The 27,445-nt window shown below is 35.5% G+C and overlaps 1 pseudogene; it reads left to right on the top strand.

The window, feature by feature from the left end:
* The first annotated feature begins 9,301 nt into the window (after positions 1 to 9,301).
* LOC127799382 (alcohol dehydrogenase 3-like) lies at positions 9,302 to 20,419 on the top strand (annotated as a pseudogene).
* Positions 20,420 to 27,445: the final 7,026 nt, after the last annotated feature.

The raw sequence follows: 27,445 nt of genomic DNA, 5'->3' as shown, positions 1-27,445 counted from the left end.
AGGTCACAGATATGTCTGAATTGTCAGATTTGTTCAGCAGGGTTGGGGTCTAGATGATAGTAAGTGCAGAGTTCTCTCAAACCTAGGTCTTGGGTGTCGTTATTCCGATCAAAGTAATGCCTGTGTGTCTTTGAGGTAGGTGTGCGTTATGTAAGCCTAGGTGAGCTCATGCCATAAATAGTTATGTAAGGATGGTTATTATGAGTTTTGTGATGTAAAAGAAAAGGTATGGTTTTAATAAGGGTGGTGAGTGTGTTTTGGCTTGTGTTATTGTTCCGTATCATTTGAGTAATGACCCTCTCACAGATCCTTTTTGTGCACGGGGAGGCTCTGGGAGGTGGGCCGTTGCATGGCTTTTCTCATTACCTTTTCAATAACTGATAGAAATGAAGTGATAGGGCACACACCAAGAGGGGGGTGAATTGGTTATATAAAAATAAACTTTAAACAATGTAAAATATTTTTCAATGAAAGATTGATATGCAAAACAAGTGAGGAATGGATAGGTGCTAAAAAATAAATTAAATAACACAAGCATACAAGAACACAAAGATTTATAATGGTTTGGCTTATCCAAGCCTAGTCTACTACCTTAACTCCTCACTAAGGATTTTAAACTCAATTCACTAAAACACCAACTTAAACCAAGTAGGTCCATTAGTCGAAAGACTAGGAAAATACAACCTCCTATCAAATAGATAAGCCCTCAAGCTCTACAAGCTTGGAAAAATGAATACAAAAAAAAAAAAAAAAAACAGATAGTTCTAAGAGTTTGACCTCTTAGTTACAAATTCTCTCAATAAAACAACAAGACTTGAATGAAGATAAACACAAGATAAGCATAACCTTTACAATTTAATATGAGAGAATAGAAAATTTAAAGCTCAATAACGTTTTGAACACTTGGTAGTTAAGTGTTGAATGATCTTAGAAGCCTTGAATGATCTTTCAACTACCTATTTATAGTTGATGGTGAGAGAAGACAAAAATCGAGCTGTTGGGGTTGGTTAGGCTGCATTAAATGCATTGAAAAACTAGTCGTAAGAGATTTTCCTGAAAGAAACTGTCGACAGGTTGGTTCATAATTTCAAATCAAACCCTATAATCTATCGATAGATTCTATAAAGAAACTGTTGATAAGTAGATTCAGAGAGCATGCTTTTAAATTGTTGACAGATTCACATAAACTATCGACAGGTTGGACTTTTAATTGAAAGATATTGTTGACAGTTTCTTAAGAAATGTCAATAATTTCTAACTTTGAAACACAAAGGATTTTTCCTTTTTGACATGATTTCAAAAACTAAGATCATTGATCCAATATGATTTCAAAACACGTTTGATTGATCAATCTTTGTTTGTTTGAAAGAATAAGACCACTTGACATGAGAAATTTATTTTAACTTGATATATAAGAATTTAATCAAGGATATAGTTTGAAAAACAAAGTAATGTTTGAAAATTGATTTTAAATCCAAGTTATAGACTTTGATGTTGAGGTTTGTCATTATCAAAACACCAAAATCATTATTAGAATATCAATAACTACATAGGTTTTTTTTTTTTTTTTCCCAAGAATTACTTTCCAAAATAGAGGGTTTTGATAGATAAATCATATAGATACCCAGATTCAAGGGTTTTAAAGCTAAAAGTAGGAATAGAGCTTGCCTCTTAAATGAAAAAGAGGAAGAAGAACTTGCCTTTTCTAGATTTTCCTTTGATTTGAGCTTGAGAATAGCTTTCACAAGAATCCAATACACTAACCACCACCAAAATAGAATAAGCCAAGGAAAGAAGGAAGGAAGATGATGAAAAATGGCAACCAGACCTTACAAAGCCCCCTCTTGGAGCACTTATGATCAAGGGAGAAAGAGAGAAGAAAAAAGGGAGAAGAAGAAGAGAAAGAGCTTGCACTGCTAAACTCAAGGAATATCTCCCAAATTGTCTTCTTTTTACCCTTAAATCCTATATATATATATATATCACATATATTTATTAACTCAATTTCCTTATTTCTCATAATTACAAGGCTTTAGTTCACATGCCATATATAAATACACACACCTTGCATACGGTAGCCCCTTCCATTTATCCAAATTTTGACTTTTCAAGCCACCCAAGTTCTTCTTACTTGACTTTTCAACACATGCCACTTCACTTGCATACTCTTTCTTGCCTTTGACTTTTTAACATGCACACAATTCTTCCTTTGCATTAAGTTTCACCTACAAGACCACATGATATTCCTCGAAAGTTATTATCCACATAAAGTAAGAATTCAACTCATAAAATAAAATCACTCGAGTAGCCTAAGCCCCCAAATAGGTCGTTACAGTAATTGAGATTGCCAACTCTCAGATTATTCTCTTTATACATTGTGTTGTATTTCTTAGTGGTTGTGCTGGTGGTCCCACTTTTGGTGGTCCTACTTGGATATAAGTAGGAGGTTGTATATTCTTAGTAATTTTGATAGAGGGCCTACTTGGTTAACTATGAGGTTATAGTATATTTTGAAATCTCTAATAGGGAGATGGGGTAGTGGAGTAGATTGAATTGAGCCGAACCACTCTATATTCCTCGTGTCTCTAGCATATTTTGATTGATTCTTTCTTGCTTATATTTCACTGTGTGAGAAATGATAGACACGCAAGAGAAAGGTGAATTGGGTTTTAAAATTTTTTTTACATTCCAAGGCTTTTCAACAAAGAAAATTGTTTTCCCTTTTAGAGTCTTTGAAAGATGAATATAAGAGATTTTATTTAAAGTTTTAAATTATTGGTTCTTTAAGAAATAATGATGCAAATATAACTTGAATGACAATGAGCTTAGCAGGATCAAATTATGTTGCTGAAGTTGTAAACTTTGAATGCTAAAAATAAAAATTTAACTAGTTGAATTGAAAGAAAGAAATGAACAATGTAGCACACAAAGAATTTAATAGTGGTTTAGCCCAACTAGCCTACTCCACTCCCTTGGCTCCTCACCAAGGATTTCAACAATCCACTATAGCTTTTGTAGGCTTAGCTATACCCTCAGTTTTTGATAGGTGCAACTGTAACCTCTACTTTTCAATGGATCAGTAGTAACCGATAACAAACAACTTTTACAATGAGCAGTTGGAACCTCTTATATTGTGGTTTTTAAGGGATCAAGCACCAACCACAAAAAGATAAGAGATGTTTACAATTTAAACAATTTGAGAAGCTCTTATAAGATTGAGAATAAATAATAAGATTACCTTCTTGTTGAGCCAACTTTGTATTTTCGTTAAATTTTGATGATTATCATAAACTTCCATCCCTCATATAAAATGTTGCCCCTAAATTCTCATATAAAATATTTTGAGTTGCCAAAATGTTTTTTAAATGTTATTATGGTTTTAGAATATTGTTCAAAGTCTTCTTGAGAAGTATTAATATATTTTCTCATGTTTTAAAGCATAAAATAGCCTTTTTGCTTTGATTGAGTCGACTCCCAAGTCGACTCAGCCAAGAAGATTGTTTTCCATTGGTTTGATGCTCGGTCAGCCGAGTCGACTCGATTTTTAGCCGAGTCGACTTGAGGTTTTGCCAAGTCGACTCGACGGGTTATGTGGACGCTCTTTTAGTATGTTTTTTCTGCAAGTCGTCATTTTCACATATATAAGCCTCCTCTCCTCAACCAGAAAAGAAGAACCCTAATCTTCTTTCAGCAAGCCGTCAAAGCAGTGATCGTTTACTTGTCATCTTTCGGTCATCAGATCAAGGGTATATCTATTCTGTTTTACTGCTTTCTGTTACTGCGCTTTCATTGTTTTATATTTAGTCCAAGTGTGGATAAGTTGAAATCTTTGTAACTCTTAAACATTCTCGTGGATGATTGTGGTTACCTAGAACCATTTTGAATCTAGGTGTGTATGTGGTTTTAGTTTCCAAGGTGAACTAGTGTGGAAACCTTGGTGTTTGAGTTAGTGGAACCCCAGTGGTGGTTAAGACCTTGGGAGAGTAGAGTAGGTGTGTGTATCGACACTAAACCACTATATATCGTCGTATTCTCCATTGTCCATTTTTATTCTATTTATTATTGCAGTGGGCTTAATATTCTGAACTCAGCAATCACAATTGTTGTTTGGAATTAATTGAATAAATTTTAAGAGCACTCAATTCACCCCCCTCTTGAGTGGTCATATCCTAAGGGACCAACACTTCTCACATAGAAAAGAGAAATAAAAAGAATGTAAAGAAGATAAGCACTATTTATCTCAATTTCTAATTAAAGATAAAAACTTAAAGTATCTTTTTGGATCAAGGCTGTAGAAAGTATTCAAGAATAGTAGCCTAGTTTTTCGTCTCCTTCTCTTTTTATACTTTCTATAAAGAGAATAAAATCTGTAAGTACAACCTTCTCTTCTCACAAAATAATTATTAGAATATTCAAAAATTAATGTAAATGAATGAGGTAAAATTTAGAACCATTTTGGAGCCTTAATGGTTTAACTATGCATTAAAAACACTTGTAATCACTAGTTTAAAGGCTAGTTGATTGGTTATAAATTTCAGCTTCAACACAAAAATAATTGACTAACTTTAGCCCTTACTCGAGTATTTTTTATCCTTACTCAAGTAAACATAGTTCTATACTCAAGTAATCTTTGGTTGCACTTGAGTATGTACAGATACTATATTAAAGGAGAATAAAACTTCATAATTTTTGTTCAAGCAAAATTACTTGACTATAGAATCGAAATACTCGACTAATACAAGATTTTACTTGATTATGTTTAACTTGCAGTTGATTTAAAAGGTATAAAACTCGACTATAACTTTGATCACTCGATTACTTTTAATATATCTAAAATTAAATACTCAATTTATTCTATGCCTTACTCGACTATTATTCAAACAACATATATTGTTTTGAATATCATCAACAAAATAATTTCTTCACAACATCTAAATAATATAAATATTTAGCTCAAATAAATACGTGTGTTGTTTGTGAAAGTTGGATAAAACTAATTTTCCAATCACATTCACTTGGCTACATAGAAAGCCTTGGAGAATAAAGGAGATATTTTTAAAGCGCGTGGCTTTGACAATAAGTTGAGAACAATATATGTTACTCAACTAAAAATTTCTCTTTTCTAGACATAAAATAAGAATCATTCTACTTAGCACACAAACATAACATATTCCATGGAGATACAATTACTCAAATATCTATTTTTCCACACTATTAAACACACACTCTAGAAACACACATAAGTCAAATAACTTACTTGCAACTTGATTGAAACAAAACATATAGAATATTACAAATATGTTGAGCGCCATATATGTTACTTAAAACACAACATATATCACAAAGATGCCCTAGCTTGATAATCATGATATCTCATTTATATTTATCAAGACAAGAACACATATAGACTAAACAAACCATATAAGGTTTCTATTCTATAAGATCTAAGCCATTATACATAAATATTACTAATGCATACTTTGAGTAATTCTTGAAAGGTAGAGACTTTAGAATTCTATTACTCAAATGCATTGAACCTAAACATGAGCAACAATAGGAAGTAATGCTTAGAAAACATACAACTTTTAAATTCTTTCAAGTTGTTGAATGATTTTGCTTATCAAGCAACATACATTCAATTTTATAAGTTCTTCAAGAGATCCATCTAAAATTTTGAGAACTTGAGAAATTTTGGTCAAATGCTGTCACATATTTTGAGCACTTAAGATATTTCCCAACCTTAAGCTTACTCTTAAGTGTCATGAGGATATATGACATTTACCATAACACTAATGCATTAGGATACTTATCCCTTGAGATCATAGATGCAACCTATTGACATAACAAGCACATAAATAAGAGCAAGATTAATCACAAACAAAACATAATAAAGTTATTAGAAATGATCTTAACATGAAGGATAAGGCAACATGATCAAAACTCAAATACCATCACTTGAGGCATATTGAAAATATATCAATAAAGTATATGGTTAAAACAAGTTTAACACATATGAGATCATTAAAAAATAAATTATACTAAAAGAAAAACCTATCAAGGTTCCTTGACCTTATATATTCTCAAGGCAACCTTAACATATATTCTATTCATATAGGCTTAACATATCCTCAAGCCCTAATATAATTTCTATATGTACAAAACATATTAATAAGCCTATGAGAACATAATATAGGAGGATATTAAAGTTTTGGTATAATGCATTCATCATCAAAATATTTAAAACATAAAACTCAACAATCTCCCCATTTGCTACAATGAAAAAACTTTAATAATTTAGAGAACATTTACCACAAATGTTCATGTTGTTGCCTAACTAGAATAATTAAATTTGTTTTTCTTGGGATTAGCCAAAACAGAGTCCTTCAGTAAGACCAAGAAGTCTAGGGTATCATTAGCGAGGCCAATGTAGATCTAGATCAAGTCAAAGTTGGAGTTTGATGAGGACTGAGCCCGAAAGGGCCTTTGAGGTGACATACCGAAAAGAACTTTGGGTGACAAGTAATGAGGAGCCCCAAAGGGGTCTTTGAGTGACAGGTTTTTTGAGGCTGGGATGAGCAGTTTGAGACTTTGTTTGCGAGCACAACAATGATCAGAAAGCCAAGCGAGAGACTCCCCATGCGGACCCTCCAATGCCTAAGTCAGATATAGATTTGAGAAATATGTCTCAGGAATGTCACAAGTAATATGCATGAAATTTTCAATAGGTGTTTAGATGCTCGTGTTCGGATCCCAAAGAGGTATGTAGATTATATCATTGTTCTTGGATGGGGTCCTAGAGACTGTGTGTATTGGATTAAAAGGGTGAAAACATAGAGTGAGAGAGGGTTGGGGAAGGCTTTTGTGCTAAAAAGATCTTGAAACCATTAAGGAATCACCTATTTATAGGCAAAATTGTGAGACCCATAAGTGAACCAGATAGCTCTTCGGAAGGGTACCATCGGAAGGCATGGAGGGCCTGGAAAAGACTTTGGGGTGAACTGCCTCGATTACTATGTTTGGGTGGCCCTGAAAGGGCTTCGGGCCATCGAATGGCTTGGTTTAAGAGACCCCAAAGGGCGTTTAAGGACTTAGCAAAAAATAATGCAAGCCGGTCCCGGAGACCTATCAAGGCCTAGGAGGCTACCGCCCTAGAGGCTTTTTGGGGGAAAGATGATCTGAAATTGATTTTGAGACTTGGAAAATTTAGAAAAATTGTAAGGCACCACACCACAATAGCTCCCTACTCTTACCTTAGGCTGAAAGGTGAAGGAAATAGTAGAATAAGTGGGTGTTGGATATGAGTTGACTCAAGGATAGGTTAGTAAAACTAGGCTATCTCCATTCTCGCAATAGAAGGGGATGAGAATACCGGGCTTTTGAGATTATATTAGACTTATGAGGATTATTAGGATTAACCAATTATCCTTGTTGTGCCCTAGATTGTTCGACGCTGAGGAGCTTGGGAATTTGTCGTTTAGTGCGTGCCCTTGTGGATCGCGGAAGGGAGGATGCTGGTATCCATAAAACTTTATTAAAAGAGTCCAATCTTAAATGGACGTGGTAGGAATCATCAAGCACCCTAGCACGAGGAAATGGAGTAACATTTTCACTATGGCTGCTTAAAAGCGATAAGGCCGATTTTGACGAGAATAATGGAATGTCCTAATTTTAAGGTTATCTGGGGAATGGATCACGCTTCGCTTCCTGGGTTGTCTAAAAGTGGTAATTATTAATAGGGGGTCATCAGTTGTTGTCGCTATTATGGAACCCCCACCCAGATGCCCTAACGAAGCTGAAGAACTCGAGCGAGAGCCCCACAAGGGGTAAAGAAAATAGAATAGAAACCACCTTGACCTGCCATGCATGCTCAACTATGATCAACTAAACTCATACTGAAGAAATGACGGTGGAAGCATAACTCACATCCTAGGTATGCCTATAAAAGATAACCAATCACAGGGTTACATGGTATATACATATACACATAGAACATCGTGTCAAGCACTCAAAAACTAAACATCCCTAACACGACATCCAGATACACATCAAACCAAGATTTGTTAGGACTGCCTTGTACACCATCTATTGGGATACCTTAAGGACTGGTAGCCTCTCCCCCATACTTAGCTTTGCTCTTACCTGGAATGAAGAGAAGTAAGAGTGAGTCACAAGAGTTAACAAGCATATAAGAAATGAAAGGCTAACAAGAGTAAGGAAGCTAGAGATTACTCGCACCCACGTACAAAACTCATGCAAAGCATGACAACCAACCATACATCCCATGTCCATGAATCACATGACAAATATACAAAAACGCTACATAATAAAAGATGCACATATTGGTCCTTGAGGCCCACATAAGACACACGACACCCAAGTCCCTATCACAAATCTGGTGTTGCTTTAAAGGCAAATTATACCTGTAACTTGACCCAAATCTCACTTGGGTGGGAATGGTCAACACCCATCTTTATAACTCGAGCAGAAACTCGCTCAGCACACTAGAACGTCCGTAAACCCAACACGCAACACACCCACACAATGCCAGTAACCATGCAATGTGCAATTATAATGCAGTGGCATAATGAGCATAAACAATGATACATAACCCCCATAAAATCATGCACCAAGCCCTACTCATCCATATAGGAAGTCATATACGATGTAGTACTCGTGTCTAACTAATGCAGAGGCATAATGAACATAAACAATGATACATAACCCCCATAAAATCATGCATCAAGCTCTGGTTGCCCCTATAGGAAGTCGCATATAATGCAATATGTCAGTGGGTAAGCACGAAACCCACCCCAAATGCATTTGAAATAACAAAATATTGAAAATAAAATTACAGAGACCACATGCATACTCCCGGCCACTACAACTTTTTATTGCATAATTTTAACAGATGATAAAAATAAAAGTTTGACCCTAATACTGAAAAAATTAAAAATCGGCTACATAGTTTAAAAAATCATTAAGATTTTGGTGTTTTAGTTATAATTAGCACTAAATAAAACTGGTGGAACTCCCAAAATACCAATAACCGGAAAACCAGCTATGGTTTCGTAATCTCGGCATCGCCTACTGTATTTAAGTTGACCTAATGATTATTAATTCTACAAAAATTGTCAGACAGAAGTGTATGTCACTAAAATAATCTCAAAAACAGCAACTAGGCAGCTCTATTTTTGTATAAATACCCCCTCCTCCCATTGCTCTGCATCTCATATAAGCCAACTACATATATACAGTTCTCGAGCATATACATTTTTCACACTAATCAGAGAGAAAGAAAGAGATGTCAAGCACGGCTGGCCAAGTAATAGTCTGTAGAGGTTGGTGCATGCATACATACATATATATATATGATGTTTTACATGTTATTTTTCAAAGAGGTTCATTGATGGGTATTTGTTTGTTTAATTGTTTGTGCTTGCAGCTGCCGTGGCATGGGAGCCGAGGAAGCCGCTGGTGCTGGAAGAAGTGGAGGTGGCACCACCACAAAAGATAGAGGTCCAGCTGAAGATCCTCTACACCTCTCTCTGCCACACCAACATTTACTTTTGGGAAGCCAAGGTAATTCAATTAGAAATCAATTTGAGCTGTTTATCCAACCATGGTGACCACCCCCAAACACTGATTCTACTTCTTCTTCTTCTTCTTCCTCCCAAACCTGCAGGGCCAAAATCCCGTGTTTCCTCGAATCCTAGGGCACGAGGCAGGCGGGTAAGTTGATTCCTCTCTACATCTTCATTGATCAATATTCTTGCTTGTTTCTAACGCCTAAAATGCAATATGTTTTCTATTTGACAGGATTGTGGAGAGTGTTGGAGACGGAGTGACAGATCTTGCACCGGGAGACCACGTGCTTCCGGTGTTCACAGGGGCGTCTAAAGAATGCGCCCACTGCAGGTCAGAGGAAAGCAACATGTTTGATCTGCTAAGGATTAACACTGATAGAGGGGTCATGCTCTATGACGTCAAATCAAGGTTTTCCATCAACAGTAAGCCCATTTACCACTTTCTTAAAACCTCCACTTTCAGCGAGTACACCGTCCTTCATGCCGGCTGCGTTGCCAAGATCAACCTGTTAGAATAATTAAAATAAATGCACTTACCTCCAGCCATTATTTGTATGAAAAACCTGGTTGCAATTGAGTTTGATGCTTCCAATCAATCAGCCAAATGCACAACGATGGTGTATGCCCTTAGATTTGGACTTGATTTGTATTTATTATTTTATCATATAGCCTAATTGAATTAGGTCTATTATCATTATTGATGTGTCATGTTCTACATCTTGCTTCTCATATATTTTCCTTGCTACATCTTGCTTCTCTCCTAGTATTGCTTGTAGTTATGTAGTGGTATCTGGCCATGGTTGGGAAATGATTAGTATGCTTTTGTTTTGAGTTTTTGTTTACATTATTTTGACAATGTAAACAGAAAAAAAGAGTTTGGTTACTCATTTTTGTTTTCATAAATTTTGAGTACTTTCAAACATTTTGAATACAAGGAAAATGTTTATATTCATTGCTTAACTAAGGTTTCTAGTTTTCAGAAGAGTTATGAGCAGCAACTATTTGCCACCTAATGGTGCTCATTTGATATACTACTTACATTATAACACTTAATTTGCCTATTTTAGTATATGCGCACTTCTCCTCGGCACGAACTTCTTGTGTGTGTCTCTACATGAGTCCCATGTTTCCCTTTGGTATGTTTAGTAAAATGGATATTTAATTACCTAGCTAGTCTCTTCATTTGTTTACTTGCTTTTAAAGTTTAATTTTCTAAAAGTTCATACAAGTTTAAAGTCTAACTCTAATAATGAGAAGCTAAATTTTGTTATGAATAGCCAACTCTATTTCTTAAGGCTTAGCTAAGCGATATTATTGTTATATTGTTTAGGTGAAGTGCAAGATTGTCATTCTTTTATGAGATAATGGCACCTAGTAAGGAGTGGATGAATCTTGTCAATGATCAGCTTATGATGTTATACTAATTGTCTTTCTCACTACATTAGGAGATGATGTTGGAGAAACAACAAGCTGCAACCTCTGCATCAGAAGAAGAAGAAAGTTCAACACTTACTCAAAAAGAAATTTGTGCTTCATCAATAAGGTTGAAATTAGGTTACTCTACTGCTAAACCATCTAAAAAGACTCGGACAACTCCAACGAATAATTCAGAAACAGAACAACTTAAACAACAAGTGGAGAACTTGTTACAGTATAATTAGTTAAGAGAAATTGTGTTTGAAGCACAAAATGAGGAGATCCATCAGTTGAAGAGTATGTTGGCCATTGTTTTAGAAAAAGTTGGAGAAAAACCTCTACATGAACCATCAAATGTAGAAGATGGCAACAACTCTTAGATGTGTGGGACTTTAAGGATCCAAAGAAGTTGAAAGTTTATTTTGACTTGATATACCTTTTGCTTATTTGTCTTTATTTGATGAATAATTATGCTTGGAACATGTTTTTGGATATTAGATTTGATGAGTTTTGTCATTTGTGGGATATGTTTTGATGGACTAACAATTTGGATGATTTAATTCATTGAAATTTGTGGTAGTTGTGTTTGGTATTTTAAATAAGTTGAGAATTTATTAACATGGATGTTTGTGGGACTATATGGTGAGAATATCATGACAGGAAATTTTTAGTGACAGGCTGGGTGAGTCAACTATAATTTTTAGCGATGCTATTTCCTTAATAGACTTTTGTCGCCAAAAGTTTTTGATGATGATATTATATTGTAATAAAAGAGTTTTTGCAATGAGATGCTTTCATCACAGAAACTTTTTGGTGATGTCTAAGTCTCTTGATGTAAATCACAAGTATTTTACCAACCATCGTAGAATATTTTCTATGAGAACTCCACTTTATCACAAGTACCTTTTGGTGACTAAGTGTTTTGTCACAAAAACTTTTTGATAATGAACAATTTTGTTTTTTTGGTGAGGAAATAACGTCACGAGATAGTTTTGGTGATGAGATAAAAAAAATTTGTGAGAATTAATGGTAGTCACAAATATGTTTTAGTGATGGAAATGTTTATGTCAATAGTGATGAAATAATTCGTCACTAAAAAGTATTTTTGGTGACTAGATATGAAGAGACGATGAGCTTAGGTGATGAGTTGGGCGACGAGTTTTTTCGTCACCAATAATGCATTTATCGTGATGAAATAATTATTTCGTCACCAAAGATAATCGATGGGGGACCTACGGTGACGAGTCCGTGACGAATACTTGATCATCACTGAAAAGATTGCGTGATGAAATTCTATCTTTTTGTGACCACCTAAGGTCATCATAGAAGACCAATTTTCTTGTAGTGTGATTGGGGACCCAAACTACTTTCCACTGTCTGTATGACTGTGTTATTTTTCCAATAGAGGAACCCTCTATTTATAGATTATTTAATGTCTATCTTTATTCAAACTAACCCTATCAAATTAGTTTGATTCAATATTTTGAAAGACAATTATCACTCTTTATCTAGTGGATAAATACTATAAGAGATAATTACCTAATGGTTTAAAAGTTATTTCTCAGATAAATAGGACCACCTAAAGATAATTATACTAAAGGATAATTACAATAAATGTAATTAATCTAATAGATAATTACAATCTCCCACTTGGTCCGTACATTTTATCTAACCAATGAAACACCTTATATCCATATCTCCTTATTCTTAAGAAAGAATCAAATACATGAATCATGGCGATAAGTCCTCTGCAATTGAGTATTACCTTCCATGCATCACAATGCATCCAATTTCCTTCCCACTAGTCCCAATGTGATAATACAACTTCATGAATAAACCCTATGTTTATTTGGGTCCAAAATAGTTTGTTATTCTCAAACATAAATGTGTACACCCAAAATGAGAAATCAACAAACAATTAAATAAGAGTTTCATTACATCAATAGTTGTTCATACAACTAAATCATATCATGAGACCAATTCCCATTCGTTCTACGTGATCCTTAAAACCCTTAATTTGCATGCCTTTAGTTAAAGGATCAGTTATCATCAATTCCGTGCTAATGTGTTCTATGACCACTTTATTTTCCTTAACACATTCCCTTATGGCTAAATACTTTATGTCGATATGTTTACTTCGACTACCACTCTTGTGATTTTTAGCCAAGAAAATAGCAGCTGAATTGTCACAATATAACTTAAGTGGCCTAGATATAGAATCAACAATTCTAAGTCCTGAAACGAAACTCTTCAACCATACACCATGCGATGTAGCCTCAAAACAAGCAACGAACTCAGCTTCCATAGTGGATGTAGCAACTAAGCTCTGTTTGGCACTCTTCTAAGATACGGCTCTGCTGGTTAACATAAAAATGTATCTAGATGTTGATTTTCGAGAATCAACGCAACCAGCAAAGTCTGAATCCGAGTAACCTTCCATCTCCAAATGATCAGTTTGTCCATACATGAGTATGTAGTCCTTAGTCCCTTGAAGGTACCTCATAACCTTTTTAGCAGCCCTCCAATGGTCTAAACCTGGATTACTCTGATATCTTCCCAACATTACTACTACAAATGCAATGCCAGGTCTTGTGCTAACCTGAGCATACATTAGGCTTCCAACAACTAAAGCATATGGAATGTTGTGCATTTGTTCCTTTTCAAGTTCATTTTTCGGGCATTGATCCAAATTGAACTTGTCACCCTTCACAATGGGTGCTACACTCGATGCACAATCTTTCATCTGAAATCTCTCTAACACTTTGTTGATATAGGTCTCTTGAGACAGTCCCAAAATGCCTCAAGATCTTTCCCTATGGATCTTTATGCCAATGACATAAGATGCCTCACCCATATCTTTCATATCAAAGTGTTTAGAGAGAAATTGTTTCACCTCATGTAGCAAACCCTTATTATTGGTTGCAAGTAGGATATCATCCACATATAAGACAAGGAAACATATTTTGCTCCCACTAACCTTCTGGTATATACACTGATCCATGACATTCTCTACAAAACCAAATGAAGAGATAATATCATGAAATTTTAAGTACCATTGTCGGGAGGCTTGTTTCAATCCATATATGGATTTCTTAAGTTTGCTTACCAAATTCTCACCAACACTAGAGGAGAATCCTTCTGGTTGTTTCATATAAACCTCTTCCTCTAGTTCTTCATTAAGGAAAGAAGTTTTCACATCCATTTGATGCAATTCCAAATCAAAATGTGCTACTAATGCCATTATTATACGGAAAGAATCTTTCTTAGATACAAGAGAAAAAATCTTCGTGTAATCAATTCCCTCTCTTTGAGTGAATCCTTTAGCAACGAGTCTTGTCTTATATCTTTCAATGTTGCCTAATGAGTCTTTCTTAGTCTTAAAGATCCATTTACAGCCAATGGCCCTAGCCCCATTAGGAAACTCGACAAGATCCCAGACTCCATTAGTTGCCATGGAATTCATCTCATCTTTCATAGCATCATACCACAATTTGGATTCATTGCAACTCATGGCTTGTGAAAACGTTTCAGGATCATTTTAAGGTCCAATGTTATAGTCAGATTCTTAAAGATACACAACATAGTCATTAGGTATGGCTAATTTTTTTATTCTAGTTGATTTTCTTAATGTTGTGTCAATATCCTCCTGGGGAGTATCTTACACAACTGGATCTTCTAGATTGCTATCAGCAGCTTCTAGAATATCAAAGACTGGTTGTATAACACCCATTTGATCTTGAGAGGTATTATGAACTTCAGTCAGTCTTTCACTTGGAATGGGAGTTAGAATATCTAAATAATCTTTCTTAGAAGAATCCAAATTCTGAGATTGATTACTCCCACTAATCAAGTCATTCTCAAGAAATTTTGAATTTCTTGATTCCACAATCCTAGTGATGTGAGATGGACAATAGAATATATATCCCTTGGATTTTTTCGCATATCCAATGAAATACCCACTTACAGTCCTTGGGTCTAGTTTCCTTTCTTACGGATTGCAAACTTTTACTTCAGACAGACATCCCCAAGTGCGTTTATGTCGCAAACTCGGTTTCCAACACTTAAATAACTCAAATGGCGTCTTAGGGACAGCCTTGGTTGGAACCTTGTTTAATATATACGCTGTCATTTTAAGAGCTTTAGTCCACAAGGATTTAGGAAGCTTGGAGCTGCTAAGCATACTCCTCACCATGTCCAATAATGTTCGGTTTCTCCTTTCAACTATGCCATTCTGGTCTGGTGACCCTGGCATAGTGTATTGGGCCACAATCCCGTTTTCCTCGAGAAACCTAGCAAACGGACCAAGTGCCTGTCCATCCTCAATGTATCTTCCATAATACTCTTCACCTCTATCTGACCTCACGATCTTAATGCACTTATCACACTTCTTCTCTATTTCTTCCTTGAAAACCTTAAAGGCATCTAATGCTTCGTTCTTATTATGAAGCAAGTAGAGATACATATATCATGAATAGTCATCAATAAATGAGATGAAGTATTTCTGACCATACGCGTCCATATCTGGACTACAAATATCTGTATGTATGATCTCCAATATTTCTGTACTCCTCTTGGCACCTTTCTTTGACTTATTAGTATGCTTTCCTTTTATACAGTCTACACAAGTATGAAAATCAATAATATCAAGAGCATTGAGTACTCCATCATTTACTAATCTTCTAAGTCTCTCAATGGAGATATGTCCCAATCTCCTGTGCAACAACATAGAGGAATCCTCATTCATTACACATCTTTTAATACCTGCCTTGATTTGAGCATGCATTACATTATAAGAGGCATTGTTTTGTAAATTAATTTTGAAAAGACCATCAGACAATGTACCATTCTCAACAAGCTTAGATTTATAAAACAAATCAAATGAGTTTTTCATAAAATTAAAGGAATATCCAAAGGGTACAAGTCTAGAAACTGAAATTAAATTCCTAGAGAAACTAGGAATATAAAAAGTCTTTTCCAAATATAAAACAAAGCCAGAATGTAAAATCAGCCTGCATGTCCCAATTGCCTCCACATGTGAACACATCTTGTTGTCTGAATAGATGCTTTGTTCACTTCCCACTGGTTTCCTCTGGTTTAGAAAACCTTGCAAGGTATTTGCAACATGGATTGTAGAACCAGAATCAATCCACCATGTGTTATGACAAACATCAATCATATTAGATTCATAACATACAAGTGAGGTTAGATTACCTTTCTTCTCAAGCCATGCCTTAAATTTGAGGCAATCCTTCTTCAGGTTTCCTTTCTTTTTGCAAAAAAAAACACTTGGATTCCTTCTTTACTTTAGGCTAGATAGGTATTTTACCTTTTCCTTTATGCCTTGCTTGAGTAGACTTATTCTTTCCTTGAGTGGCCATATATGTGCTCTCTCCCATTTCCATAATCAACCTCATTTCTTCTTGAACACACATGGTCAATAATTCATTAATAGACCATTTATTTTTATGTGTGTTATAAGAAAATTTAAAGGGACCATACTGTTGTGGGAGAGAATTCAAAATGAAATGCACAAGAATAGAATCCGACATCATAACCTCCAAGGATTTCAGTTGAGCTGCAATGTCCCTCATCTTCATGATGTGCTCGCGCACACCTTTAATACCGGTGAGCCTCATTGATGATAACTTCGTCATTAAGGTGCTAGAAAGTGCTTTATCTGAAGACTCAAACTATTCATCAATAGCCTTCAGCAATTCATTGACTGTCTTGCATTTTGGAATCGAACCATGAATACTAGCAGAAATCTTAGTTTGAATGAACATCATACTAAGACGATTAGATCGCTCTCATTTCTCATGCTCAGCAATCTGGGCCTTAATGCTAGTAGAATTGACTGCAGGTGGTTCAGATTTTCGGATTGCATAGTCGAAGTCCATTCACCCTAATTGCAGAAGAATCATGTCCTTCCACTCCTTATAGTTATCACCATTCAAATCAGAAACGTCACACTTCATATCAGATAAATTCACAGGTAAAGCAACTACAAAATTAAACATAGAATCATACTCATGTAACTGAATGTGAGGCTACTATAACTTAATGTCATGTTTTATCAATGTAAAGCATGCAACAATTATGAATCACTAACATATAACAACTACCTGTGGGCTAAGCTACTACATTTAAATTGATTCATAATATAAATTTTATGATGTGACTGACAAATTATATTCCTTTTCTTAATTCCTGTGGGTAAATTAAGAAAATAATTTATTATCACATCCTAATTAATCACTTCAAATACAACAAAAATTCCTGTGGGATAAAATTTATTGTATTCAATATGATTAATCACAATTAATGTCATTTAACCTTATGTGATCTTTGCAATTCAATATATAATTTTAATTAATTAAAGATGTTGTGGCTAGTCTCCAATTAATCAAAATCATATTAATCATATGACATTTAAATAATTTAATCACAATAAATCATGCATAAGCAAGAAATTAATTTATGCATATATAACACCAATAATTATGCATAAACAATATCAATTCACTTAATCATGTATTAATAATTAACATGAGGATATAATTAATTGCATATGCATAAACATTATCATGATCAAAATATAAATAATTTAATTAAGTATGCAATTTAACAATTAAAGTAATCAATTGCATAAAAATTAAATTATTATAAGCTGTAAAAAAAAATTAAATTCTAAGGCGCGTGGCTGTGCTAATGCATAGCAGTGGCATGGGCGCGTGAGCCACACGCATGGCCACCCAGATCCGACTCAGTGGGTCGACTCGCCAACCCAATGGGCCGACCCGCCTTCTTCTTCCCCTACAAGCAGCAAGGGTTTTCAAACCCTTGCCACCGCCGCTACCTGCGAGACGCTAACACCAACATGCCGCCGCCGACTGCCATCCTCGCCATCGCCGACCACCATCACTGCCAAAGAAAGCGCCGCCGACCGCCATCCCTGCCAACGCAGCCGCCGCCGACCGCCATCATTGACGACGAATGTCGCGTAGGCCAACGACACGCATCACAGCGATGCCGCCATGACCACTGCCTTCTGCTCCTCTATTCATCAGCATCATTAGCCCACACCCATGGCGGTTGCTTGTGCCCAGAATCGGCCATGGCAGAACCCATCCAGCCAAAACGATGACCCACGTCATCAGCTAAAACTAAGACCCATCGGCCATGGCTACGCCTACTGTAATAGCCAAAATCGACGGCCAAAAGCCAACCATGACCATCGATCGTCCATGGAAAAAAAACGCAGGATGCGGGCATGCATGACGAGAAGCTTTGGCCGTCGGCCATGGTAAAACTTAAAGCCATGGCCATTCGATGATGGTCAAGCAATTGAAAAGCCGCGGTCAGGGGACTAAATCAGTGATGATGTAGAAAACGGGTCACAACGGAGAGGCGACCAAATCTGCTATGGTTGCTCGAAACGTTGGCCACAAAGCAGCAACAATGGCTTCCCATGGCAGCAGTCGGCAATGAGCAAATTGGCCAATAGTCACTGCTACCCCATGGTTACAGCGACATGAATGGCCAAGACATACGCGACCGCAGGCGACGTTCATCTCAACCTGAAATACAGTCAATAAACAGGACAAAAATATCACAGAAAATAACAATATTTTTTCCAATCAAAAATCGTTATGCAACGAAATAAATAAGGCAGAGATACAAAAGGCTCTGATACCAACTGTTAGAATAATTAAAATAAATGCACTTACCTCCAGCCATTATTTGTATGAAAAACTTGATTGCAATTGAGTTGGATGCTTCCAATCAATCAGCCAAATGCACAATGATGGTGTATGCCCTCAGATTTGGACTTGATTGGGGACCCAAACTACTTTCCACTGTCTGTATGACTGTGTTATTTTTTCAATAGATGAACCCTCTATTTATAGACTATTTAATGTCTATCTTTATTCAAACTAACCCTATCAAATTAGTTTGATTCAATTTGAAAGACAATTATCACTCTTTATCTAGTGGATAAATACTATAAGAGATAATTATCTAATGGTTTAAAAGATATTTCTCAGATAAATAGGACCACCTAAAGATAATTATACTAAAAAATAATTACAATAAATGTAATTAATCTAATAGATAATTACACAACCGCCTTGCTCCTCTTGACAAAGTCTGTGTCATGAGCTATGGATTCTGCACAGGTAGAATATTCATTAAACACAATGATACTCTAATTTCAGTACGTACTAGCAAAAATCACTTCAAATTTTTGGCTAAATCTGTAATAATTGTTTTGCTGATGAATCTTTTCTACTTGGGTGCTTGTTTTGGCTTTTAAGGATTTGGTGCCACTGTGAATGTTGCCAAGCCACCAAAAGGCTCGTCAGTAGCTGTTTTCGGATTGGGAGCTGTAGGCCTTGCAGTAAGTTTCTGCAGCTGCTAAATGAATATTTATTTACTCTATGTTGGATGAATTTGTCTGATCATGGATATATATATATATGTATGTATGTATGTATCTGATAGTATTTCCATGTAATTAGGCTGCAGAAGGAGCCAGAGTTTCTGGGGCTTCAAGGATCATTAGGGTCGATATCAATTCCAGCAGATTTGAACAAGGTAGCTGAACAATACATATACCAAAGGTAAAGTCTAATAACTAATTAATTTCTAATACATAAGCCTCTGTTTTTCTGTGCAAACAGCAAAGAAGTTTGGTGTGACAGTTTGTGAACCCCAAAGACTACAAGAAACCAGTTCAAGGGGTAACTTTCAAACTCTCATCTCTGCAGTGCAAAAAGCACTTGCCTAGTACTCGATTAAGTTTCTGCTGGACTTGATCTTCAGGTGCTTGCTGAGATGACTAGTGGAGGAGTTGATAGAAGTGATGAATGCACTGAAAACGTTGATGCCATGATCTCAGCATTTGAATACGTTCATGATGTAAGTAATTTGTATAATAGAAAGCAGTTAGAATGTCTGTTAAAGGCAGAATTTGCCACACTGGATCTAACAGACCATTTGACTAAAATGTGGCATGACAGGGCTGGGGTGTTGCCGTTCTTGTGGGTGTGCCCCACAAGGAGGCTGTGTTCAAGACACACCCCGTAAACTTCCTCAACGAGAGGACGCTAAAAGGGACCTTCTTTGGGAACTACAAGCCCCGTTCGGACCTTCCAGTTGTTGTGGAAAAATACATGAACAAGGTAGCATTCTAAACACTTATAAGCAAATCTATAGCCTACTGCTATACTGGTTCATATAAAGCACAAACAAGAAAAGCTTGAATATGCAACCCTTAGGGACTGAACTTTGTAATGTTGCAGGAACTAGAACTGGAGAAGTTCATCACTCATGAAGTGCCATTCTCAGAGATTAACAAGGCCTTCGAATACATGCTTAAAGGAGAAGGCCTTCGATGTGTCATCCGAATGGAAGAATAGAGGTCCAAGTTTCAGGTGTTTGACGCAGTAGGGCTGTGCATCTTCCAGATGTTTTGTTTGTATGCATGTCAATACTCAAGTGTATCAATAAAAAAATTCACTTTAATAATATATGTATTGTTTCTTTGTGGAGCCAATGGATGAAGCTTTTTTGGGGGGTTTTTCACATTCATGGATGGTAAAGTTACAAAGTCAAGCCTCGAAAACTAGTTAGTTTCAAAATGCTTTCAAACTTAATAAACTGATGTCGAATGAGCTTTTCTGAGCTCAGCATGAATTGAAAGGACTATGTTTTGCAGCAGTAAACATTTCCACGGTCAAGGATGCAAAAAAACAAGAGTACAGCACCATGAAGCTGCATTAGAATTAGTTAAATGAAGCGAGCCAGCAAGGTCAGTTTGGTCAGATGGGTTCATGGGGAAAAGAAGGAATGAAGGGGAAATACTTTTTCTTTAGACCTAGTTCAAAAGGAAGAAACAAACTTTTATGCTCAAAAAAGTTTTCGAGAAACGATTCAGAGTCATTTGTCCAAAGCCAATGTCCTTTTCTCCATGCTCACAAAATCCATGAACAAACAACATAAGCGTCCCATACTTCCCCAAAGTAACAATAACAAGGGGGGAAGAAACTTCAGATAGGGTGTCATTCTCCCCCTCTTGGTAATTATAGAGGAAGGAGTTATTCTATAAGGCTAGACAGGTTGACAGACAAACTTACAGAATGGATGCTAAAAGACAAAAATACCATCACCCACATTGCATTGAAAAAAGTACAATACAATCTGGGCGAGGGTATTTTAGTTTTTTAACCCCCATTCTGTACGTTTGTTAGTTAACCTATCTGGCTCTCAAGAATTTTCCATAGAGGAAGAGTTCACACTATAACTTCAAGGGAAATTCTATCAGCAGCCCGTGAAATTGCTCTTCACAGCCCACACCATGTAAAATGCTTCACTAATTTTAAAATTCCCATTTTAACCTCACAACTATAACAGAGAGAGAAGAGAGAAAGAGGGTTGGCTACCATGGGCCACCCACACACACACACACACATATATATACACATTCACACACACGATTCCAAGCCGTGGCCATGGCAGCCGCGACCATGGAAGCTGACCCACCTGGTGGCCGTCGTAGAGAGAGAAAGAAAGAGAAAGAGAGAGAGACATGGCCGACCCACACCAACACACACATATATATATACACACACACACTCACATATATATACACACACGCGCGCGCATGGCCGCGGCCATGGCAGCAATCGGGGAACCCAACGTTCCCCAACTCAAGGCAATGGTGGTAGCCACCATCATGGCTGATGAAGGCAGCGATACTGCCATCATTGCCAGGGTGGGAAGGGGTCGGGGCGGAGGTTTCAATCCCGCACCGCGAGGTGCGGAGGTTTATGATGGGAGCGGCTGCCATGGCCGTGGCCATTCTTTCATGTGTGTGAGTGTGTATATGTATATATATATATATGTGCGTGTGCTGGGCTGGGTTCCATGGTTGCGGCTGCCATGGCCGCGACCATGCTCTGTGTGTGTGTATATATATATATAGGTATGTGTATAAATATATATATGCGTGTGTGAGTGTGTATATATATATGTGTGTGTGGGGGTCGGCCCACACTCTCTCTTTCTCTTTTCTCTTTACTACTACTTGCGGCCATTGTACACACAGAGAGAGCAAGAGTGTGTGGGGGGCATAATTGCAGTGGGTTGGCAGCCATGGCTGCCACCCGTGTGTATATATATGTATATATATACGTATGTGTTTGTGTGTGTATATGGTATGGGAGAGAAAGAGAGAGGTGAGGCGGCGGTCGAGAGTGGTTGGAGGAGATAGTGGGCTGTGGGGCTAAATTGAGAATTTTAAAATTAGTGGGAAATTTTGCATGGTATAAGCTGTGAAGAGCAATTTCACAGACTGTGAATAGAATTTCCCTAACTTCAAGGAACAAATGAATTTCGTCCTCAATTTCTACCTATTCCTAGAGAATTAAAGACTTCTATTAACGCAACAAAAATCATGCACCTAAGAATTCGTCCAAATTGGAAGGGTTGATTCGACCATCATATAACAATGCTCGTAACATAAGCAGACACTACAAAAAAAGAGATATTTTACGACAATTTTTAAAATCGTCGCAAAATATGTTTTTTAGCGTAGTTTTTCAACAATTTGCAACTGTTTTTCAAAAATTGTCGTAAAATTTAAAAAATAATTTAATAATTAAAAAATTAAATTTTGTGATGATTTTAAAGATCCACGTCAAAAATTTAGAAAATAATCTAATATTTATATTAAAAAAATATAAAATTTTGATAATTTATAAAAAAATTTAAAAAATATGTTAACTCTTCTTTTTATTTTTTAATCAATTAATTAATTTAATTTATATTTAATTTATTCCATTATTCTTTTTATTTTATTATAAAAAAATTAATTTAATTAACTCTCGTCTCTTGCTACTCCGCTCGCCCTCATGGCCAGTGGCTCACTATCTGTTGCTCGCTGCCTTTCTCTCACTCCGTTGCTTGCCCTTATTGGCTCACCTTTCGTCATTTAGGTATTTTTCTTTTTTTGATATTCAATAATAAAATATTTTTTCTCCTTCCAAGTCTGTTTATTCACGCATCACCACACACAATGTGGTTGAGTATTTCTTGAGTCTGTTGATTTATCTAACACCACACATAATATAGTTGAGTGTTCTTCAATTTCTCAAGTCTATTGATTAATCCAATATTACACACATGGTTAAATTTGAAAAGAAGGAATCACGCCTTTCCACATTTTCAAACCTAACCAAACAAAAATAAGAAAAAAAAAATATTTTCTCTTGATCCCTTCCCATCAATTGTCTCCTAATTCATTTTTATTTTATTTTTATGGATATCTTTATGCGAGTTTCAGTAACATCAAAAATCAAGACACTCACATGAATTATATGAAGAAGAAACTATAATTTTATTACTAAATATTTTTTAAATTCTTACATCTTTTATATGCCGATCTTGTATATATTTATATTAATTTTAAAATTTTAATAAAATTATAAATTTCTATTGAACGAAAAATATTATAAATCTAATATTTATCATTTATTAAAAATTTCATGAGACATGCTTGATAAATTTGATACATTTTTTGGGTGATTTGATTTGATTTAATTTTGAATATTATAATTCAATTGTTAACTGAATAGACAAAAAAAAAAAAAAACTAAAATTTATAATTATTTTCAAAAATACCATCAAATTATAAGCTACTTACGAAATTATCATTAAAATAAACAAAAATTGATGTCTAATAACAATGATTCCATTTATTGATTAAAATGTCTTAAATTCCTATCAAACTTTTTAAATATGGATATTTTGAACAGAATTCAGTTACTTGGGTTAAATTAATTTTTAAAATTTTAATTCAATTCAATTTACGCTTAAATATTCAAATGGGGTTGTGGTGTATTCGGATGAAGCATGTGACATCCGAATGTGATTGGTGATATTCGGATGTGTGTGTGTGTTTTGGGCCTCATTTGGATGGCATATGATGCACTTAGAGGTGTTATTGGTACTCCATTCGAATGGAGTCATCTATAGCATTCGAATGGCATAATTTTGAGCGTTTCATTCGAATGTCTTCCTATAGCATTCGGATGATCCATGTTCCAAGAAATCACTTTCACCTTGAAACCCGATTTTGACCATGATTCAGCTTGAATCTCGAAACACTCAAAACATGAAAGTTGTAGATCTTTCTCTTGTCTTTCCATAGAATCTTGAATCACCTCAATCGGAACTCGAACAAGAGAGTTATACCAAAAATTCAGAAGGGTGTTGAATCTATCTAGAATTTCCATTTTTCATTTAAGGCCTCTTGCATCTGAATGGGATGAGGCATATCCGAATATCCTCCACTTTCAACAACACCCAGAATATCTTTTCTCATTCCAGATGCAACTTTTTAGGAGGAATGTTGGGAATTTTCCTCATTTCTTGCCATGTATAATCCCCCACTTCCATTCGTCTCTCATATATATATTAGTGAGTGTGGAGAGAAGATGGAATGAATTATCTTGCAGAAGCATAGAGGTGCTCGGGTGTGAATAGTGAAGAAGAAGTGTAGAGAAGAAGAAGAGGAAAAAGAAGAAGAAAAAGAGGAAAGAAGTGCAGGCAAGCTCCTTATCCCTCTTTGCAAGTCCTTTCTCTTTCCTTTTCCTCGATGTAAGATTTTCCTCTCTTCATAGTTATCCTCCTCAACTCTTAGTGAACCTCGAGCATGTATTGATGGTATTCGATATTGAGGTTTCTAGTTGTATCAGTGATATAAGAGTACATGCATGGCTTGTAAGTAATCGGTCAAGCCTTTAGTGGGTCTTGGAGAGTGTTATCTTTGTCTGATGTTATAGGAAAAAGGCACAAGCATGGTCTATTTCCTCATTGGTTTGGTATCTCCATATTATGATGTTAAATTACTCATTGTGGCAGTGAAGTTTTCTGATAGTTGATGGTTTAATAAGGATCTCCTCATCGGAAGTTCACTACAAGAAAAATCAGTTTTAGTGACGGGTTTTGTGACGGGGATGCTCCCGTCACTAATTTGTGACGGGTTTAGTGATGGAAAGCCGTCACTAAAGTGGTTTAGTGACAGTCTGAAATTACCGTCACAAAATTGTGACGGGATATCTATTTCCGTCTCAAATCAGTGACGGGATAGTGTATCCCGTCACAAAATAGTGATGAAAAATAATCTCCCGTCGCAAATCAGTGACGGGAGCGAGGTTTCCCGTCGCAGAATTGCGACGGGACATGTCAATCCCGTCGCAGTTCTGCGACGGGGACTGACGCCCTGTCACAGTTCTGCGACGGGACTGACGCCCCGTCACAATTCTGTGACGGGGACTGACGCCCCGTCGCAGAACTGTGACGGGACTTGTCAGTCCCGTCACAGTTTTGCGACGGGACTGACACCCCGTCACAGTTCTGCGACGGGACTTGTCAGTCCCGTCACAGTTTTGCGACGGGACTGACACCCCGTCACAGTTCTGTGACGGGGACTGACGTCCCGTCACAATCGTTCCTTTAAAATAACCCCCGCCCCCCTTTCCCTCCCACTCTTCCTCCACACTTTTGAACGGCCCCCCCTCCATTTCTCTCACTGTCTCGATTTTTCTTCTTCTTCACAGTTTCCTTGGTTCTTCTTCTTCTTCACAGTCTTCTTGGTTCTTCTTCTTCTTCAGTTATCTTCGGTGCTCTCAAGCTAAGTATTTTATGTTTTTTATTTTGTTTTAGTTTTAATTATATTCTGTTAGTTTAATTATAATTTATTTGTGTTAGTTTAGTTGTAGTTATTTTATTTTTGTGTTAGTTTATTTGTAGTTATTATTTTTGTGTTAGTTTAGCAGTTTATTTTTATATTAATTAGTTTAGTTTTAGTTTAATTATATATATTATTTGTAATGCTTAATTAAATAATTAAACTACAACTAATTAATTATTTAGTTATTTTGATATGTAATAATTGGACTAGGAAACTCGTGCATGTGTAAATAATGTTTATTTTTTTATTTTTAAGTTTAGATATATTTTTAATGAAAAATATTGTAATTTTAAATAAAATACGTAAAAAATTATATACTAAAAATAAACTTACTATTTAAGAAAGCATATATTTTAAGAAACTTAATATTTTCTAAAAATATTAAGTTTATATACTAAAAATATTTTCTTAATATTTTAAGTTTATATACTAAAAATATATACTAAAAATAAACTTAATAAAATATTTTAAGTTTATATACTAAAAATAAACTTAACATTTTCTTATTGTCATAAGAAAATATTTATGTGTATACATTAAAAAATTAAAAAAATTCTATTAAAAATATAAAAGAATTCTATTTAAAATATAAAAAATAATAAATAATAAATAAAATTTTAATTAAAAATTTTAAAACTAACATATGAAATAAATTAGATAATTCTATTTAAAAAATTAATGTTAAATTTGTTTTATTTTTAATGTGAATGTGGGTAATATTAATTTTATTTAATGTTATTTTTAATATTTTATTTAAAATTTTAAAAAAATTCTTGTTATTTTAAATTTTTTTATTCTTATAAAAGAAAATATTAATTTTAATAAATATAAATTTTAATTTTATAAATTTAAAAATTAAAAATATATTTTTTGAAATTAAAAATATATTAATTTCATAAAAATATATTATTGATTTAAAATATTAATATTAATTTAATATTTTTTTTCAGAATTATTATTTTTTATTTAAAAAATATCTGCGATGGCTGTCCCATCACAGATTGATCATATTAATTTTATTATTTTTAAATAAAAATTTTTATTTAATATTATTTTTTTTATATTTAAGAATATTTGTGACGGGTACTCCCGTCGCAGATCTGTGACAGGGGTACTACCCGTCACAGATTGTTTGTTTTTATTATTTTTATTATTTTAAGAGTGTTTGTGACGGGTAGCGCCCGTCACAAATCTGTGACGGGGCAGTACTTCCCTTCACAGATCTGTGACGGCTTGTCATATCCGTCACAGATTTGTGACGGACAGTTCCTCGTCACAGATTTGTGACGGGAATCCCCGTCACAAATCTGTGACGGGCAGTACTTACCCATCACAGATCTGTGACGGGCACTATTTTCCCGTCACAGATTTGTGACGGGCAGCACTTCCCCCGTCACAGATCTGTGACGGGTGGAACTGCCCCGTCACAGATCTGTGACAGGTACTACTGCCCCGTCACAGATCTGTGACGGGTGTCCCGTCACAAATCTGTGACGGAATTGCTATCCCGTCACAGATCTGCGACGGGTAGCACTCACCCCGTCACTAAAATTCTGTCACGCCCCTTTTAGTGACGGATTTTACCCCGTCACAGAAAAATTTAGTGACGGATTTTATGTTTTTAGTGACGGATTTTTCCGTCACTAAAACTGATTTTTTTTGTAGTGGTTACAAGTAATTTTAATTAAGG

Source organism: Diospyros lotus, chromosome 4, assembly GCF_014633365.1.
Source record: "Diospyros lotus cultivar Yz01 chromosome 4, ASM1463336v1, whole genome shotgun sequence".
NCBI lineage: Eukaryota > Viridiplantae > Streptophyta > Magnoliopsida > Ericales > Ebenaceae > Diospyros > Diospyros lotus.
This window is presented reverse-complemented; position numbering and strand designations above follow the sequence as displayed.